Here is a 9254-nt window from a genome sequence, read left to right on the forward strand (position 1 = left end):
TCTACTTCCTGATTAATTCTCAAACACTTCCTATGACTCTATTTGGGTAGACACAGTGAATGGTCACAGAGAGATAGTACCTATCATGAAGTTTGTGAAATTCATGTGTGACTATTGGTGCCTCTAAAGACTGGTGATCTAATGTGACTCAGAGCTGTGTAGAAAGGCCATATCTACATTTCAGTAGTGAATGTAATACGGTGGCAACAATACAGGAAGTTCTCTTACTTCCTTTGGTATCTCAAAGCTCCTGCATCTTTCATATTTTCCAGAATGGTGTCTTCTTGGGGAGGATCCCAATAACCATTCTCATAAGCTAAGAGAATCTAGAGATGATTGTGTTATTATGACTGCAGTCTCCCAGCACAAGCCTGTTTTTCTTCTATCTCCCTTTCAATCCTGACTGGCTTGAATTTCTCCTAGAATTTCTTAGCTACAATATATATTGATCATGTTAATCTCCTTAGTATGGTAAGTAATTATCTCCTTTAGCTTGTAAACCCCCTCATTTGCAGCAACATACAGTACAATGTCCTACCTAAAACTTTATCTTGTCTTCATGCTAAATTGAATGGAGTTCTCTGAAATGTTTTGACAAGTCAGAATTGCATCAGGTATACAATGGCCTGTATCTTCAATATATTATCCACTATCCTCACAAAAAGTTCTTTGACTGGATAATTCTTATTTCTCACTGATCTCAAGTTTCAGATCAAGAGTCATTTACACAAGGAAGCTGTATCCTTCCTCTCTGCTTGCATAGATCCCAATATCCTACAAATAAAACATGCCATCATCATATTGGAATCATCTTTTTCACTATCCTTCCATGGACCATTAACTGTTATTTTTCTTCTTTAAAGGCATTCTTAAAATATGATTTACAAACACTTGGTAGATTTTCACAAATAGGAAACACTGAAACAGGCATCCTGACTGGTGAGCAGACATGTCCCAGAACCTCACCAGCTAGCCTTGTGCTCTCTTTCATTATCTATCACTCAAAGAGTAGTCCATTTTACAACTTCTGATTGCATAGATTAATTTTGTCATGTAAATGTTTTATTCATATATCATGTGCCTTTTTGTTTCTGTCTTCTTTTCCTTCACATTATGTCTGTTAAATTCATTCCAGTCATTTGTACATCTGTAGATCATTAATTCACATTGCTACTGAATACTCCATTTGGTAACTATCTTCTATTTACTTACTCAGTTTTGTTAACAGACATATGTGAATATTGTAGGATTTAACTATTACAAATGTTGCTGCTATGAATATTTTGTACGTGTCCTTTGGAGACTTTATTAAAAAATTCTGTTGGAAAAGACCTAGGAGTGGAAGTTCTCAGTCATTGGACATGCTTATGTTCACCTTTTTTCATCAGCTTTATTAAAGTACAATTGGCAAATAGAAATTGTATATATTTATGATGCACCACATGATTTGATATACATGAGCCATTAACTGTTAACCGTGAATGGCTTGCTTTTTTCTTTTCCATACACCCAGACCTTGCTTACTGAGTATTTGTTCTACCTTCAAAATATTTGCACATCAAAGCATGTCTCAGTTATTCTTAGCCCAATGCATTTCCACATAATTACTAGAATTATTTTATGAATTTCCACCAAAAAATTTGGATTTTGAATGAGATTGCATACCGTTTGGATGATAATTTGTGGAAAGAAAAAATCTTTTCCAAGATTACTCGATTTATTAAAAAAAATCTCACCATATATATGTCAATTTATAAAGACTTGAAACATCCATATTCTATTAAATTAGTATAGAAATATTTTTCTTTTGTGATTTTGTAGATATTTTCAAACAATTTTATGAAAATATTTGTCATCTGAATCTTGCATTTTTCAGAAAGGGGCTTCTTTTTCAAAATATATGAATGTGATTATTCATTTAAGAGCTGTGTGATTTTATGAACAATTTAACTCGACTGAATACAGAAATTAAAAAAAAAAAAGAGCTGAGGAGTTTATTTATGTTTCACACTCTTCTTTCTTCTCTTAAGATAAACCAGATGCCATGGTAAAAAAATATATAGAGAGAAATGTACCAAACAGAAATTCTAGAACTGAAGAACAGTAGTACTGAACTGAAAAAATCACTGGAGAGTGTGAACACTAGACTTAATCAAACAAAAGACAGAGTCAGTGAGCTCAAGACAGGTCATCTGAAATTACACAGTCAGCAGAACAAAAATAAAAAAGAGTGAAAAAGGGCTACAGAACTTACAGGATTCCACAAGTACACCAATATATGCATTGTGGGAATCCGAGAAGGAGCAGATGAAGAGAAAGGGGCAGAAAGCTTATTTAAAGAAATAATGACAAAAAACTTTCCAAATCTGAGGGAAAAGAACATCCAGATCCATGAAGCCCAAAGAACTCAAAACAGAATGAACATACAGAAGTCTTCACTGAGACACTGTATAATCAAAACTTCGAATATTCTAAAAACAATTTTAACCAGGCCAATATTATTCCTTCCCAAGTAAAAGATGTAATTAACTTGGTTACTAGAAATCATGAGAAATATAAGAACAATTAGGCTATTTTCTTCAATAGCATTGTTTTATTAAATAGTTTACAAATATAAATATACCAATGAGTATTATCATTATTTTCATTATTAAGTTGAACTGTTTATAGTTTAATGGGTTTTTCCAACAGAATGGAAATAATTGGAAAATATGTAGTAACTAAAATAAATTAAATATAACTCACATATGTGTGATACATTAAGAAGTTTTATGTATACATTTTTATTAAACTAAATTTCATTTAATTTAATACATTTGTAGGCCAGTATAATCAAAACTGGGAAATAATATGTGTAGACACATCTTTACTGTGCACTTACTGAACAACAATGTATGAAATATATGATCCATAAAACTTTAGAGATGTAGTAATATTGGAAGAATGTGAATAAATATATTTGTTTTTTTCCCCACTGAATTTACCCTTAACACACCTGTGGAAACATCTAAAGAAGTTATCAGAACTCCTTCTCCAAACGTGGCTTACAGCCATCCTGGGCAATTAGTGACTTAGCTTACATTTTCCAAGCGTCAGAGAACATACCCAAGTGAATACCAAAAAAAAAAAAAAAATAGCATTAGACTAAATCTCCAGGTAAAGAAGCCCTACAATCATTGTTGCTGCTGAGTTTCATTGGGGGTACCTAAAATTTCAAGTATAGAGATAAAAGACTAATATGTATGTTTGTTTGGAAAATAGTCAAGGAAATTTACAGAAAATGACTTTGTTCATTTTATGACAGTTGGACTGCTGCCAGCTAACCAAGCCAGTGAGTTTGTGAAAGTGTGGAGATAAAGGTATTAATCTTAATTGTGTGTTTATCTTTATTAGCCACTTAAGAGGAACTCTTCAGCAAGTGCTTAAGAGAGATTTATTCAGAATTAAGTACTTCTGTTTATAATAAGCCATGGATACATTCAGGCATCTCATTAACCAGGGAACTCCAAAAAGAAAATTCCATTTGAATATAGTGGGTTTGAATAAGATATATAAATATTTTATCCTTAAAAATAAGAAATGGATGGGCTGCTTGAACACTTGTTCACATTTTTTTCAGATATGAGTTCTTTGTAAACCTAAAATGTGGTATTATACACTTCTCAGAACTGATCTATTTGTGAACAATTGATCATGAAATGACAATAAAATATGGTAAAATTGACAGAAAGGCAGATGATGATATTGTCTATGAACTACCATTCTGGAACTATGGTGAATAATACATGGGCCTAGATGCAACAATACCATATTCTGAAATATAATTGAAAATACTTATGATACTCTATGATACAATATACAATAAAAGTTTATATGAATTTAAGTGATACTTCAAATGTGAGAAGAGTTTATTTGGCCATAATTGGCCCGAGACATTTATAGAAAACATGAATTTGCAGGATAAAGAATATTCACTGAAGAAGAGAGGATGCATTGTGTCCACAGTCTGTGATGTATCCTCTGGAAATAGGGAAGACTGAAGCCAAGTCAAAACTCCTTGACAGCAGTGTAGGGAACATGAATTACATTCTTCAGATGTAGAAGTGCTGTCATTCAAGGACATTATGTGATCACAAAAGTATGGATTTCAATGTTAGCCACTTTGGCAGTGTTGGTTACCATTTGTATTGAAATCACTTAGAATTTAAGGTGGCAGTTTAGAAATGAGTGATGTAATCCATGTAAGAGTTTTAAGTTAAGAAGCAAAAGATCTGAAATGCAGTTTGAGGTTGAGCGAGTGGCTGCACGTTTTCGATGCTGTTCAGAAGGAATTGTAGAGTATGAAATTGACAACAGAAAGTGGTTTTGGAGCTGATCCAGAAATGTGCTCTCTAGATGCAAAGTGAGATGAGGGTCATGAGAAGAGGTAGGGACTACTCACATTGGAGTGTGCTTTGGATGTGCTCAAGTGAAACTTGAAGAATAAACCTAACACTTAATGGTCCACATCCTTAATAAAGATTGCAATGGATAGCCTTTTCTAGTTCCTGCTCTTTTATTATATTTTTTCCCATGAAAGAAGAGTGGTTACATGGCACCCATGGTAATCTTAATGTTGCTTCCTACTTGCTCTTTTACTCTCCACTCTTTTTAAATTTTAATTTTTAAATTAATTTTCTGTTGTTGAGTTGTAGGAGTTCTTTACATATTCCCTGTAACAATCCCTTATCAGATGTATATTTTGCAAATATTTTTCCATCTGTGGGTTGCTGATTCACTCTGCTGATAAAATTCTTAGATGCACAGGAATTTTCTATTTTGATGAAGTCCAGTTTATCTATATTTCTACTGTTTTACATGCTTTGGCATCATAGTCAATAAAGCACAGGTAAATCCAATATCATGAAATGTTTCCTCTGTTTTCTTCTAAGAGTTTATACTTTTATCTCTATATTTAGCTCTTCTGTTCCTTTAATTTTTGTGGATAGTGTAAAGTAATGGTACAATTTCGTTATTTGCATCTAGATATCCAGTTTTCTCACCACTATTTGTTGAAAAGATGTCTCCATCGAATGGTTTTGAGATCCTTGTCAAAAATTTGACATTTGACCGCACATGTGAGGATTTTTTTCTGGTATCTCTATTTTATTGGTTTATGCTTGTCTTTATGCCAATACTACACTATTTTTATTATAATAGCTTTTTAGTAAGTTTTCAATGAGAAAATAATGAGTTCTTCAATTCTTTTTATGGTTATTTTGGCTATTCAGAGCACCTTGAGATTTCATATGCATTTTAGGATACATTTTTCCACTTCTGTAAATAATCTCACTGGGATTATGACAGGCATTTCATTGAATCTGAAGTTACTTATGGTAGTATCGACATCCTAATAATATTAAGTTTTCCATTCCATGAACGCAGGATGCATTTCTGTTTATTTGTCTCTTCTTCAGTCTCTTTCAGGATCTTTTATGATTTTCAGTGCACATATTTTTTGCTTTCATTGTTAAGTTTATTTCTAAGTATTTTATTCTTTTTGATGATATTATAAATGTAACTGTTTTCTTATATTCTTCTTAGGATTGTATGCTATTAGTGTATGGAAATACAACTGAATTTGTATCTTGCAACTTTGCTGAACTTATTAGTTCTAACAGATTTTTATTTGTGGACAGTTTAGAATGGAAACCTTCCTGCTCTGCATGCCACCCACTTCCACCTCTTTTTCCCTTTCCCATCCTTTCAACATAGTTACATACCGCTTTGGGTCTGGGGGGCAAAGTTGACAGCGTTGTTTCATCTTCCAGCATATATTGCTAAAATATGAAAATATAAACTACAATAAAATCTAATGATAATTTAGTTACTATTTCTTTGTATAGTTCTTTTCATTATTATGACTATTTACTCCGTCAAGGCACTTTTCAGGTCATAAATTTATCAGCAATGTTGACAATTTTCAGAAAGTATTTTCAAGAAGACATTTAGCTTTTTCAAGAAAATATCTTTCAATAAAATATTTCTCATTTACTTTTCTGTGTTCTATTCATGATGTTTGAATATGGTGGATCATATATATCAATTCTGAAAAATGTTTTTTTGATAATATGAACTCCATTATTATTTTGCTAATTGCATTTCTAGGAATAACAAGCATACACTGGTTTCCCTGTATTAACTCTCTAATTATCCTAACTTTTCAAAATGGCAATCTTTTTATTATGTTGTTGCTGTATTCTTTTAATTCTGGTAGATTTTTTCACTTTATCTTTGAAACTTTCACTTAATCATTTGATCAATTATTATGTATTTTTTAATTTGCAAACCCTTTCTTATTATCTGACACTTTTTAAATTAATCTAATAATATATCGTGGAATAATAATGTTTCATACTTCTTTAAAGATATGAATCCTGATTTTTAAAAATGTGTTGTCTTTCTGCATGTTCCCAATCACGTGTAACTCACTTTATATTTGAGTGGGGTGTGTGTGAATACACATGTGTGTTTGTGTGTGTATGTGTGCACATTTGTGTATCTTCCTCTTTCATGTTGGAAACTTCCTTAAAAGTCTGGGAACGTTGGGCTCTAAAATAATATTTAAGACTAAAACATCACACACTGTGTGGAGCTTGTTCAATTCTGACGTCTCTGGAGGAGAATCCTCCTCCTGCCTCCGTGAAGACTGTCAAGGTGCCAAGTCCTTTTTCTCCATTTCAGTAACTGAACATTTCTCTATCCAAATTCCTTCTTTCAAAGAATCCTGAACTGTTTCATTTCTCATTGTGCCTTTTGCTCACCTGCTGTCTTTTAATTTATAACACATCCAGTTGTTTATCATCATAATAATTGGGTTTTAAAAGAGAGAAATGGTAAGTATATATGCTTAAATTCACACACTTATCTAGAACTGCAGATAATTTTAAATACAAAAAAAGGGAAAAATGAATAAGACAAAGTGTCATAAATCAATGTATAATGTTATATACGTGTTAGAGAAGCAGAGAGATGGAAAACATGCTCTTGGGGAGATCTTGAGCAGAGTCATGACAGCCACAATGAGCATGTGTATAGATGTTTGAGTAAAGGGTCTTCTTTAACTGCAGCATTCAGAACCTGAGAGAGGAGGCAGAAGAGAATGACTTTGCATAAGTGGAACTTGACAATAACGATTTATGTTATATTTCAGAACAGATGAACCAAATGATAATACCTGTCTTCAGGAAAACTTGACTTGACATTATTGTGAAAAGAAGATGTAAGAAAGACATAAATCTCCTCAAACATGAGCTGATAGACTACTTCAATTTTAGAGGCAAGTTTTAGGGAAAAATATGAAAGAAAAATCATCCCTTAAGGGTCATAAACATTTATTGATACTAGTACTCTATTATATATGGGTTTTCATAAATTTTGCACTTATGAATTTTGAATGCAACAACTGATTTTAATGATATCTGAGTTTGTGTAGGGCAGTAAAACATATTTATCCTAAGGAGGTCAAAATAGAAATCTTGTTTTTAAAATATTTTAATAGTTTCTTAGAAAACACTTTGGCCACAAATGTTCGCATTTTCACGTTTTAATCTCTGGATCAGAAAAGAAAGTTTGTTTCTCCCAAAATAGATAAGTTCAGTTCTTCATTTAAGAGCTATAAAATTTTAAATAATACACAGTCTAAAATATTAAGTTAAAAAGAGCTTATAGTTTTATACTCAAATCACTTACTCTTGTGTCTGTCTCTAGGAAAAATCATATTAACGCTCCATGGAAAATTATAACCTAACATCAACTGATTTTATTTTATTGGGGTTGTTTCCACTGTCAAAAATTGGCCTGTTCTTCTTCATTCTCATTGTTCTCATTTTCCTAACAGCTCTGTTTGGCAACCTGTGCATGATTCTCCTCATATTCCTGGACACCCAGCTCCACACACCCATGTATTTTTTACTTACTCAGTTCTCCATCATTGACTTGAATTACATCTCCACGATTGTCCCCAAAATGATTTCTAATGTTCTCTTTGGAAACAAATCTATCTCCTTCATTGGATGTGGGGTTCAGAGCTTCTTTTTCTTGACTTTAGCAGGTGTGGAAGCGCTGCTCTTGACATCAATGGCGTATAATCGTTATATAGCTATTTGCTTTCCTCTCCAGTATCCCATTCGTATGAGCAAAAGAATGTGTGTGCTGATGATAATAGGATCTTGGATAATGGGCTCTGTCAACTCTTGTGCCCACACCACATACATACCTTCCCTATCCCTTACTGTCAATCCAGGGCCATCAACCATATCTTCTGTGATGTCCTGGCCATGTTGACCCTGGCCTGCGTGGATACCTGGGTTTATGAGTACACAGTGTTTGTGAGCACCATCCTCTTCCTCGTGTTTCCTTTCATTGGCATCGCATATTCTTATGGCCGAGTTCTCCTTGCTGTCCACTGCATGCACTCAGCAGAAGGGAGGAAGAAGGCCTATTCCACCTGCAGCACCCACTTGACTGTGGTGACTTTCTATTATGCTCCACTTGTTTACACTTATCTACACCCAAGATCCCTAAGATCTCCAACAAAGGACAAGGTTCTGGCTGTCTTCTACACCATCTTGACCCCAGTGCTCAACCCCATCATCTACAGCCTGAGAAACAGAGAAGTTATGGGGGCCCTCAGAAGAGTGATTCAGAGAATCTGCACTGTGAAAATGGAGACAGAGCTTTTTGCATGTGTAGCCAGGACTTGGATATAAGTTCATTCATCAGTGTACAGAATTAAATATATTATTTTATGCTTAGGGTGCAAGGACCACAATTAATCTAGATAAGAAGATTATCACTTAGGTCTGGACAAAATTGTCTTGTAAATATACGTGCACGTGAGTATATATAAAATTCTAAGCCTTATCTTTTTTCTTCATGATGCTTTTTCCCATCAATTTCAAATTAATTTCCAAATTAATTAATTTTTTCCTGATATGATGTTGATGATAATTATTGTTTGTCATGCAGCAACGAAAGTAGAAACTAACTGAAGTTGTATTTCAGCATACCAGTGCTACTATTTTCAAAAATATCTAAAACAAAAATAAATTTTTCCTGAATGTCAAGATCTAATTGAAAGTCAGAAGACTTCTTGTTATTCTCATAGCAAACCTGTAATTTACCATACCAGTTAGTCTTTCTTTTAATTTAAAGAAACTTATCATTACAGGTATTTAGCTGAGACTTCAAGAATTCATCAGGGGTTCAGAATT

General features: G+C 33.3%; 1 pseudogene; it reads left to right on the forward strand.

The window, feature by feature from the left end:
* Window positions 1-7770: 7770 nt before the first annotated feature.
* LOC138920027 (olfactory receptor 2L5-like) lies at window positions 7771-8866 on the forward strand (annotated as a pseudogene).
* The last annotated feature ends 388 nt before the right edge of the window (window positions 8867-9254 follow it).

The sequence above is a fragment of the Equus caballus genome, chromosome 2 (genome assembly GCF_041296265.1).
Source record: "Equus caballus isolate H_3958 breed thoroughbred chromosome 2, TB-T2T, whole genome shotgun sequence".
In the NCBI taxonomy this organism is placed as follows: domain Eukaryota; kingdom Metazoa; phylum Chordata; class Mammalia; order Perissodactyla; family Equidae; genus Equus; species Equus caballus.